General features: G+C 39.2%; 1 long non-coding RNA gene across 1 annotated transcript in view; it reads right to left on the bottom strand.

Moving 5' to 3' along the window:
• Window positions 1–7526, bottom strand: part of LOC122815870 — a 208719-nt gene extending 201193 nt beyond the window's left edge. The window contains exon 1 of the long non-coding RNA XR_006367007.1: window positions 7385–7526. This is a non-coding gene — a long non-coding RNA (uncharacterized LOC122815870). The remainder of the gene's footprint in view (window positions 1–7384) is intronic.
• Between the last annotated feature and the right edge of the window lie 5307 nt (window positions 7527–12833).

The following is a 12833-nucleotide window of genomic DNA, read 5'->3' as shown; positions in this document are numbered from 1 at the left end:
ATAGCACAGGCAGGAATTAATTCTTTAGAACTGGTAATTCTGGTGCTGTGTGTTTTCTGGATATACAGCAGGTCCATCAGGGTGGGGTCTGACAATGCCTTGAATGCCACCCATAGATCTCCCCTTAAGAGCCTTTAAGAGACAGACTAAAGGAACAGGGGTGAGGCTTTCTGCATAGGGCATGTTTCTTACACCTTGCATTCTTTTTGTGAGGTATCTGTATGGGCTTCCAATTTATGAATGCATTTGGTTAAGTACATATGAAAGAGAGCATTGTACTCTATGATAGATCTCATGAATGCTGAATATAGTGGAACAATGATCTCCTTGGGTCTAGATGCCATACTTTTGTTTATAAGTTGGGCAACACAGAATGATTCTCTCACTACTGCAGACACATGATGGTCAAAGGCTAGATTTCTTTCTATGTGAGACCCCAAGTCCCTGACTACTGGGCCAACCCTTATAGGTTTGTTGTTAATGTGATAGTTACCAGGGGAGGATGAGTTCCTAAAGGATACTATTATGCATTTCTTTGCATTTAGTTGTAGTCCATGGCACTGGCAGAAGTTATTTGTCTGTGTCAGTTCTTCCTGGAGAACAGTAGGGTCAGTGGGGAGTTCTATAACTGCTAAGTAACTGCAAATTTAATTTAGTCAGAGGCCCTTGACATTGGCCTTGACTTCACAGAAGTAAATTTCAAAAAGGAGCAGTCCCAGGACCAATCCCTTGAGGGACACTACTTGTGACTCGCCTCTTTGTACAGGTGGAAAGGAGCAGTCCCAGGACCAATCCCCTGAGGGACACCACTTTTGACTGGCCTCTTTGTATATGTGGACTCCCCATTTCTAACTTGCTGGGTCATGCCTGTGAACCAGCTGATTACCCACCAGGTGATGTAAAGGTTTACGCCTAATGTCTTGACTTTATCAACAATGCTCTAGTGAGATGTCATGTCAAATGTCTTGGCCAGGTCAAGGTAGGCAGTGTGAATCATTTTGTTCTCATCTATTGCTTTGTTGACCTTTTCAAAGATGTCCACCAAGTTGAGTAGGCATGACCTGTACTTGAAACCAAATAGGTTGATTACAGTGTCTGTAAGTTTCCTATGTCATTATTGATCAGTTCCATGATACTTCTTTCCCTGGCTTTGCATATGAGACTAGTGAAACATATAGGTTTGTAGTTTCATAGGTCTGTAGATAGCCCACTTTTGTGCAGAGGCATAACTGTTACTGTTCTCCATTCATGATGCACAAAGACTGTCCAGAGGCTATGGCTAAACAGTTATTCCATAGTACCTGATATATCATGCTTCATGCTATAGAGAAGGCATCCTGGTATATTGTCTGGGCCCACTGATGCAGTGTTCTTAGCCTTCAGAGATGATTGAGAACTTGTTCCCTAGTGATAGCAGGGCAAGTTATATTTGATGGTATTTCCTGAGTGGAGCTAGAGAGGGAGAGAGGGGTAAAGTATGAGCTGAATTTGCTGCCAGCAAGTTTGCTATAATTTCTGCATCAGTATATGGGACTCCATTAACAATGAGCTCTGCATACACTTGTGTATTGCCTTTGAGGTTCTGGACATAGCTAAAGAATGCCCTGTGGTTTTATCCTGCTGGGTGCTGTGCCTCCTAATTTTTGCCATGACGTTCTTCCTTCTGTTATGTAGCCTATTGATGCTGTGATTCTACAGGGTGGCTTGATTTTAAAGTTAGTTCTGCACTTATTCCTTGTGAGTAAAACTGCCTCTTTGCAACTATTGACATATTTGTGTAGAGTTTCTGTTAACACTTCCACAAAGACAGCAAGCACTCAAGTCTTTGGACCACAAGTTATAGCATGACTCAGTCATAGTACATGTGGTGAGGCCATGATTTTTTTTCCTTCTGTTACAGCCTACTAATGCTGTGATTCCACCAGGGAGGCTTGTTTTTTGAGTTAGTTCTTTATGTATTCCTAGAGCAGGCAACTGCCTCAATGCAGCTGTTAAAACACTTGCATGGAGTTTATATGAACAGTTCTGTGTAGGCAGCAGTTTTTTCAGGGTTTGGAGGATTTGAAATTTTGCCAGATTACAACTTAAAAGTAGAAGGTTAGCCTTGGAGTATTTCCTGAGTGTTCCAGGATTAGCTGGGGATCTGGGTTTTATTTGTTACTTCACAGAAGGCCAGTTTCTGGTCTGACCATACCAGGGAGAACCTTACAATAGGGGGTGTGCAGTGGAATCCTATATTAGTGAGGAATAAAGGCAGGATGTTTTGTACCCCTGCTCAGCAAATTGCCAGTCTGATCCAAGGAGTTTGTGTTTACAAAGTCCAGGAATCTCTGATTCTGTATGTTTAGTGTTGTATGTGAATTCTGGTTAATAGTGGGGTAATTAAATCGCTCCTGAATATGATATTCAGTGGGATGGTGGGTGTCTCTAGTAATCGTAAATGCATGTTATGGGTTTCCTGGGTGGTAGAGATGGACCTATAGCATGCAAGGAACTGGTAAAGGGATTTTGCCTACTGTGATGTGAATGTGGAGAAACTCAAGTGCATCATCCTGTTTGACTAGGTATATTTATTTTTGCTGTAAACAGAGACGCTTCCACCTTTAGTCCCTGCATGTCCAGTAGCTGGAGGAAATGTGTGGAAGACATTATAGCCTTAGCCTTGCACTGCCAGAGTACTCTACGCAGCTTTAAACGATGTTTCTCTGACTGCAGAGATGTCAGCATTCTCTAGGACAAGGAGAGCTTGTAAGGAGTGGACCTTCTTATTTAGACTGCTAGCATTGGGCGCCTTTAGATTTTCTTGCTTTTTATTTGCTTTGTTGGAAAAGTTGTCAGGTTGGCATTGCCTAAAATAAGCACTGTGGAGAGGTCAATGTTTTAACCAATATTTGAAAACCTAGAGGGGAGATCTGCAGACTATCCCTGGCAAAGCAATGTAGTCCGTTGACCATCTGCCTCCATGTTGATAAATATTGTACCCTGTTAGAATGACACCAGAAACTAAGCCTCTTAATTTCAGTCACCTTCTGTTCGTATTTAGGCACCATCCTTGGAGAAGGTAAAATGATGCTGAATGTTAGGCTCATACCAGCCTGGGATACATATTCCGAGAGCTTCACGATGTCTCTCTTCATATAGTCTAGGAAGGTACATCTTGGTTCATTTATACCCACATGTACTATGACAGAATCATACTGGAATTTGTGGTGTTATGACCTGATTGTGTATGGAATATGCTAGATCTTGGTCTCTGATGAGCAATAGACCATAACTTGCTCCTTACTCTACCTGGTGAGAGACACCAGAATGGAGTTTCCAGTTACCAGTATAAGCACTAGACCATAATTTGCTCCTTACTCTACCTGGTGAGAGAGGCACCAGAATGGAGTTTCCAGTTACCAGAATATCGGTTTATATGATGGCTTGCCTTATGGGCATAGAAACAGAGATTCCATGAGATATGGCTGAATGTGTTGATTGGGTATGGTTTTGAAAGTGTGCACTTGAGGCTGCTGACTGCATTTAGGGATTTAGGAAGCTTACATTTAAGTGCCTCAGATACATGAGTCTATTTGTCTGGTTTGTACTATATGTTTGATAAGTGCAGCATGTGTACTACTGACAACCTAATTGAGACTGTGTTTTTGTGTGAGAACCTTGCCTCCAGTGACTGTATAATTATATTGCTCAACTACCTTATCAATTTGTTTGAGAATTAGTTAGTTGTCAGTGAACATGTGGCAATTTCTACATTGCCTTAGGATGCTCATATTCACCCATCCAGCAACAGAGATTCTGGGAAAGTTCATATCCTTGGCAGCAGGCCCTTCTTATTGATTAAATGGTTTCTTTGAAAAATATAGAGTAATGTCAGGAGTATCTGGTTTTCAACTCTGGGGGTAGTCCTCGTCTCTGCACAAACTAGTTGCCCTATGCACAATTAGGTATTGGTGAAATGTCAAGGATGTTTTTTTCAGGACACTTATCCACTCAGGGTGCCTGCATCTATACAGGGCACTGCAAAAACACTTGAGGAAACTACATAGTAGACCCTGAAGATTTTTGGATTAAGTATTTATGGGTATATACTCTGAAGTTAGTTTGTACAATAGCTAATGAAGCAATACTTATTGAAAAGAAAGAATTAGTTTTGTCAAGAATGATGCACAGTGATGATTCAGCAATATTGGCTTCTACTTGGCAATCCATCTTTGAATGGCTTCCCAGATTTAGGTAATTTTTTTACAGACCATTTAAGTTTCCAGAACTTATGAAACTTTTTTTCCTATCCTTATAGAAAAGGTTTTTGTTTTGTAATCATAAACACAGTCAGTTTATTTCCATGTCAGCTCTATGACTCCATGATTTTTGCATGTATATTACAATGCTGGGTCAGATAATATCACTTAAATTCATATTCCTTCATAACAGCGGCTTTTCCCATGCATATCAAGCAAGCTGCATTTTCATTAAAGTTAAAAAATGACAGTCCATTTCATCTTAAAGTGAAAGTATTCTTGATCTGTTTATTTTTTAAATTTGTTTTTCTTGGTATGGAAAAGGGCTTGGTTGGAGATCTATCAAAAGAGAAGAAATATTCCACAAAATAAATAAGTTAAATAAATAATTAAAATAAAATTGTTTAGTGTCCCAATGCAGACCGAGGGAAAAAAAACTGAATGTCAATGCAGAGCAAAAAACAGGCCAAAAAACTGCAACACACAAAACAGTCTAGGTAAAAAAAAATTGAAAATCACAGCAAAAAACTGAACTATACCACTATCTGATAATTTAATTACCATTTCACTGCAGGCTGAAAACAACAGCAGTATTTCTAGTACTTAACACTTCAGTTCATTTCAAGCAGAAAAACTGAAAATCTGTGACAGCAGAAGAAATTAGGTATACAAACAACCAGCAATAACATAACAAGTTTAGGTAAATTAGTTTGTTTCATTCGAAAGGAAAGATGTAATAATATTCAGTCTCATAAAAATCTCCCTAGTTCCTGCAGAATCAGTCAGGTATGCACAACAATCATAGCAAGCAAGCACACACAAACACAAACAGACACACATACACACACATGAACGCACACACATGAGCAAATGAAATGCATATATCTCAGACAGACTTGCAGAAATGGTAAGACTGCACTTAAGAAAAATAGCTTTTTAAGTAACATACAGACACACACACACACACACACACACACACACACACACACACACACACACACACACACACACACACGCACACACACACACACACACAAAACTGCAGGGGAAGTCAAAATAGTTTGCACTCACAAGCAAAATAATGCACAGATTAAATAAGCTTAACACAGTACAACTTGCAAAAGACACAATCTTTTTGATCCATACTTTTCAACACAAACACACACACACACACACACACACACACACACACACACACACACACACACACACACACACACACACGCACATATTTACAAATGCACATTCATATATTCACAACTGCAGGGGAAGACAAAATAATTTGCACTCAGAAACAAAATAATACACAGATTAAATAAACCTAAGACAGTACAACTTGCAAAAGATACACAGATATGCATGCACACACACACACACACACACACACACACACACACACACACACACACACACACACACGCACACACCCGCACACACACACACGCACACACGCGCATGCACACACACACTCACACACATCCACGCGCACACACACACACACACACACGCACAGACACACACACACACACACACACACACACACACACCCAAATACCATGCGCTATATTCTCTTATGGGGGGGTCCTCTAAGTAGATTCCGTCAGAATGCTTTGTTTTTCATTCACTTTATGTCTATACAGTCCAACAGTGCAAATAGGATGCCATTAACTGTTAAGCAGAGTCATAACTAGGGTGGGGTGAAGGGGCAGATCCCCGAGTGCAAATGGTCAATGGGAATGATCGTCAGGGTCAGGTTTTGGTGTAGTGCAGTACTGAATTTATAATGGAATACCAATACTGCAGTTGCAATCACATCTGAAGCACAGGAGACCTCTTTGTTTTTGGGCATGTGGTGAAGAAAGCTGCTTGGCAGATTAGTAGCAAGCTGATTGCAACAGTTTTGGAACAGAAAACCTCTTTTGTTCTTTTTTTTTTTTTTTTTTTTACTTTTAGACTTTTTTTTTTGCTCCTCAGCTTTGTGTTGAGCAGGTTGTAGAGTCTGATCATCTACATACCTACCTAGCTATGGACTGTGGATCTGTAGTTAAGTGAAATATTGCCAAGGCAAAAAAAAAAAAAATCTGAAGGCAGTCTTGTAGTGGTACATATTATACCTAACAGTATAGTCGAATACACGTATATGCGCACACTCACACACACATACACACACACACACACACACACACACACACACACACACACACACACACATGCAGCAGAAACAGAAACAGATCGATGGGTAGATAAATAGAAACAGACACACACACACACACACACACAAATACAAAAATATCTTCTTAACTAGAGACAAATATTAACTGTGAAAAATGTGTCTTGTGTCTAGGGAATATTAAAACATGGCCATCCCACTATACACTAACTAATGGAAATATGGAAGCTAGAATGCTGTCAGAAATATATAATTTCTTGTATTTTCTTTTTAGACTGTGTGACCATGGAGATGATCATACGCAAGTAGGAGTAAGGTTCTGTGTCCACCACTAATAATAATAACAGTAATAAAACATTTTGGCCATTCTGCTTGCCAGCATACCAACATCTGAGTTGATAATCTGCATGTTATCTTAATGGAACATATTAAAACCTTTCAAGATATGCTAATATACAGATGATAAAGACTGGTAATTTTGGCATCTAGAAAGGCTGCTACAAAAAAAATTTAAGAGAGGGAAAGAAAACCGTTGCATTAGCCAGAGGCATTTCTTTGCATCTAAGGGCACACCTAAAGAATCAGTTTTAGTGTTGGTACCCTTTTTTATATCCTATATGCTATCCACTGTAAGGAAAGTGAACAACTTTCCTTTCTGTGATGACTCTGTCTACACACATGCTTCAACTAACATACATGTTGCCTGTAATAAGTACCTTCTTCTAGCCCACAGGATTTGCTGTTTACTGCTTTTGGTCTTTTTTCATTTGAAAGTAACCTAGCACATATCATCATAAAATGTATGCACCCTTGGTCATATTAAAAGAGTGAGGGAAACAACACAGGAACTAGAGTTACCATGGAGTAGACATGTAAGGGTCTCACCTTTAATAATAATAGTGACTACAAAATAGCTTGGTCATATTCTTTCTGCGATTAGGCATCTCACTGGCATTTTTGAAGAGATATTTACCTCAGTTGTCTGTACCCCTAAGAAATGATTAAGAGATGCATGCTAAAAAAAAAAAAAAAAACAGGTTAATGTTTCATTCTTTCACTGTCACATTGTAAATTCAAGTATATTTAGGCCTTTCATCATTTAATTTTCTGTTGAAAATAATGAAGCAGATGTGCACACAATAATACTTTTAGTGTATTCAGGAAGAATATCCACATTTAGCATTCTTGAGATAGGCAATTAAATATATATTACTTCTGCATGCTACTGAGGCCTTATAAACCTGATAAAATATGCCTTGCTAAGGGATGTGAACAGTCTTTATTAGCTAGCTGCAGTGTATGCTAAAATATGCATGACAGTATCATCATTTTTCTCTGTTCTGTACTCTTATTAATTTCATGTTAAGTTTTTTTTTTCATTTACTGCTCTCCAAAACAGATTTCATTTCAATTGTAAAGTCACTCAATAAACACCTTGTATTTACTGTACATTATTATCTCATGACTCTGTAAATTATATTAAGGCATGGTTAGGGCAATTCTATTTATATGAGACATTTTATAACTGTTATTTATTGTTTCTAATGTTGCCTTTATTATCTACTTAGCCTTCAGTTCATATGATGTATCATCTTGGTGAATTTTAATTTCAGTATCTTGCTATTATATTGTACATAATCCCATCAAAGCCTGTCCTTCATGCAACACTTTCAGTGATATATTATCTCTAAGATCACTAATGAATGAGCTTCATTTCTTGCTAATAGTGACTTAGGTACCATTGCCATTAATTTTGTTCCAGAATGCATGAACAAAAAAGGCTTCATATCATATTTTTTAAATATTTTTAGTATCGAGTATATGCAAAGGAGAACAAAAAGAGAAACATTTACCTTTTCAAGACTTTGAATTTTGTAAGGCAGTTATATTGCATTTCAAAGGCTGACATTCTTCATTTTCTAGGTTTTTTCATTTATCACTGCTTTTCAAACAGTAGAATTTATGCTTTGCCAAGCCAAGAGCAATACAAATACACATTAAGATTACAGGATACCTATTTTTTACAACTCCGCTACTGAACATTGTATGGCTGCCATTTATCCAAGACATCTAAGTTTAAACCTTTACATTCCCAAAGTGTGATGCTTTGCAAGTCATTTAACTTTCTGTTGGAGATCAAAAATCTGTAAGACTCTCAAAAAAGGGATAAAGCTTCTAGCCTCTCATGATAACTCAGGAATTTTAGGCTTGTGATTTTTTTTTTTGTTTGGGGGATTTATTTTTTTTTTTTTCGGTTAGAAGGCAGCTCATTTCTTATATGAGTGACAATATCAGTGATGTCTCCAGGTGGTATGTAGGCTGATAACAGTTGCTGTGTCTGCAAAAAGCAATGGAAGTCAATGCCATATAGGGCTGCCAGATGTCAGGTCTGTATCTGCCATGATAGAATCTGTGCTGCATGAAAATTGCAACTCTTCACTCTCACTGCTGGAAAGTATGCACACACACTGAGGTGAAGGTTGCCATTTTTGAAATCACAGATTTTGCAGGCAGTTTTGAACTGCAGTCCATTTTAATCAGCTAATTCCTGCAGGCTACCAAACAAGGGATGTATTCTGCCTTACACTTACCTGACTGCAAAGTTACCACCAGTGGAAGTATTTTATGTCTGTTCCTCAGTTTTGACTATCCGGTATGGAGTAGACCTGTCTATTAGACAGTGTTGATTTTGAGGGAAATCTCATTTATTATCCATATGTTTAAGACTGCAAAGTCCTGTATGTTTTCAGGCATGAGCAGAGATAGGGCCACCACTTGCTCTGACACCTCCCTCAACTTGTACAGAAACTGGCCAATGTACAAGAGAAATAATTCTGTATGAAGGTCTATCATGGTGGCCAGTATATTCATCATCCCATGATCCTATGCAGACCCTCAGCAACACTGTAGGCATTAGGTTTGGTTGGGTGCTGGTGCTCATGTCATTCATCAGCTCACACCTGTTTGACTCTTTCATGGTGGTGATCTTGCCAATAGGTTTGGTTGCATGCTGGTGCTCATGCCATTCATCAGATCATACCTGTTTGACTCTTTCATGGTGTGATCTTGCCATTAGGTTTGGTTGCGTGCTGGTACTTATGCCATTCATCAGCTCATACCTGTTTGACTCTTTCATGCTGTGATCTTGCCATTAGGTTTGGTTGTGTGCTGGTGCTCATGCCATTCGTCAGCTCACACCTGTTTGACTCTTTCATGGTGGTGATCTTGCTGTGACGGCTGTACATTGCCTTCCTTATTCAGCACTGATTTGTGCAACCCTTAGTAATGTTTTTCTTGAAAACTGGTAGTTGTCATTACTGACCCTCTGCATGATGCTGTGCTTCTTGCTGAGAATACCTAGTGCCTGTCCCTGGTAGGGGCATCTCTCTAGCACTTCTATAAATTAGGGTGTTTCATTCTTTTTTTTCAGACTTTATCATGGTGGACTACCAAGCTTGTTTATTTTTGAATTTCTCATGACACTTGATTCTGGTAGGGACTGCTAGCACTATGATTTTTTCTAAATGAGGGTAGAATTCCTTAATGAAGCTTTCTAGAGTAACAAGGTTTGGGGTGGCACTGTTATAAGTTCATGTTGATGTTTCATCATAGAGTAGTTTGAAGATTCCATGTATGCAGTCCTTAAATTCACCATAGGAACTTTAGGGAGTTTAAGTTAAAGTCATAACTTTGTGGTTAGACTGCACTGCAGAAGAAGATACCAGACTATAAGTAGTACAAAAAGTATGGTGTATTATAACAGATGTGATTTGGGCAACCATCCCAGGTCTAAACTACTGGGGGGGGTCATGGTTGTCAACTGGTCAAACTACTCATGCATGTTTTCTTTTAAGCTCTTGTATCCAGCATTTTTAACACACCACAGCATTCAATAATGCCTATACTAAGTGTCCACTGGAGGTCCACCTTTCTGAGTCAACAGGCAGCACAGGCATAACTCACACCTTTTATCTCCTAATTTTATTCTTGCAGCTTTAAATATTGACATGGATTCATAAAGGTTACCACAAAGTGTAGACTACATGTACACTTAGTGTAACATTTCTGAGTAACTAGAAAGCACAAAAAATGTGGTACGGATGTTCTTAAATACATATCATGCACACTTAGTATGCATTTGGTGTAACTGTTAATTAATCTGGCCCTTAGTTAGCTTGCATGCTAAGTGCAACAGTTGCTATTGTTATAAAATGTATTTTACTACTGTAAGAACAGTAAAGCATTTAATAGCCACCCATATTTCTTCATACTCAAATAATAAAACTAAGCTCAGAAATGTGCAGTACAGACATGCTATGGTAAAAAAGTGCCACATGCACATACAACCCTTGTGCAAAATGATTCAGCTACATTTAGTAATTTTTTAAACAACAAAATAAAAATTTGCTTGTGCATTAGGCAAGCATAGTGCAGTAGAAATTATATTTGTGTTTTTACTATTAAAAATGCCTTAAACTAATTTTTTTGAGAAGCTACGTACATTAAAGAGAACAGGAAATGATACATACCTGTTGAAAACCAGTCAACACTAAGAAGTAACAAGCAGACATAAGGTAATTACCCAAAACAAAAACTCAAGAGGTCAGGGGAAAATGGACAGAGGACATACTCTAATCTTATTGTATATTGTCTTGTTATAGATTTTTCCATAGTTTACGGTGGTGACTATACAAAGAGTTCAGACAGCATACAGACTGGTTAGGGGATGGAAACTACGAGGTAAAAGAGCATTTGCAACTCTGTCGGAAATGTGTTGGCTGGTCAACACCAAGACTGTCTCTGAATTTAGGTTTTTTCCTTCCATTATTTACTGACTTTATCCCTGATATTTGTGATAACAGGTTGAGAGGTATTCTTTTTATCAAAATATGCTGAGGCTTACACAGCAAAGTGATTACAGCTGCTAAGTGGGGGATGGCGATGAGGGTTGTCTGTAGATAAAAGTAACATGCCTTCTTGTATTTATTCACTTTAAACTGTCTGTCTATGCATGAGTGGAGGAGCTCCCTGGTCAACCTCAGTAAGAAGCTGAGATCCCTTATAAAATCCTCCAAGGCTAGCTACAAAAACAAAATTACCACTGACTCTAAAGACAACCACAAAACATTCTATAGCTATGCCAAGAATCTCAATGGCAACACTCATATCTGCTCTGAGTTACAGCACAATGGCACTAAATATACAGAGCCAACTGATATTGCCAACATCCTGGCAGATAGGTTCAGTGCTAACTTTACCCCCCTCTCACCCCCTAGAGGACCCATCTCTATACCGGAAGAATGCAATGTTCCTGTAATCACGGCTCCACAGTTAAAAAACACACTCTCCAAAGCCAAGAAGACAGCATCCATGGGACCTGAAAATATCCCAGGCTGCATTCTACATGAATTACAGAATGAACTGGCCTGCTACCTAAGTACCATGTTCAATCATAGCCACACCTCAGGCTTTGTGACCACTGAATGGTGCACCGTGACGGTTATCCCACTCCACAAAGGGGGAGCCACGATGGACACCGGGAACTACTGCCCCATTAGCCTGATGAGCCTGGTCTGCAAGGCCATGGGATGTATCATCATGAAACTCATAAACAAAGACATTGGTAATCTCCAAATTCTGGACCCTACACAATTCAGATTTGTAAAAGGCAGAGCATGTCTCCTAAACCTGATTGACTTCTTTGAAGCAGTTACCAAAGCCATAGATGAGGGCAAGGTAGTTCACACAGCTTATCTAAATCTCGCCATGGCTTTCAACACCATCCCCCACTCTGGAATTATAGATAAGCTCACTAAACTTGGTATAAATCCCTATGTCACAAGATGGGATGCCAACCGGCTCACTGACAGAACCCACACTGTGAAAGTAGCAGACTCCAAATCTGACTTCAGACCAGTGACAAGTGGAGTACCACAGGGTTCAGTCCTGGATCCTCTCCTGTTTGGTATCTACTTCTCTGAAGTACAGGCTAACACAGAAGATCTTTGGCTAACAAAGTTTGCAAATGACTGCAAACTAGGATCCATAATTGAAACTCCTAACGATGTGGACATACGACAAAAGGGCCTCACTGAGACAGACGCCTGGTGTCAAAGCCATAGCCTGAACCTCAATGCCAAAAAGTGTATTGTCATCCCCTTTGGTAAAAACTCTGTACCCATGAACTACCACATAGCTGGTAGTCTACTTAATGCCAAAAATGTGATAAGAGACCTTGGGACACAGGTGGACAGTAGTCTCTCCTTTGATAATCACATCACCACAGTGGTCAGGAAATCCTTCTACGTGGCTCACCTCATCACAAAAGGTTTCTCATCCAGAAAAAAAGAGGTCATTCTTCCCCTCTACTCATCACTCATTAGACCCATTATAGAGAACAACGCCCCTTTTGGTATGTACCT

This window comes from Protopterus annectens, chromosome 11.part0 (genome assembly GCF_019279795.1).
Source record: "Protopterus annectens isolate FY-2018-M chromosome 11.part0, PAN1.0, whole genome shotgun sequence".
In the NCBI taxonomy this organism is placed as follows: Eukaryota; Metazoa; Chordata; order Ceratodontiformes; family Protopteridae; genus Protopterus; species Protopterus annectens.
This window is presented reverse-complemented; position numbering and strand designations above follow the sequence as displayed.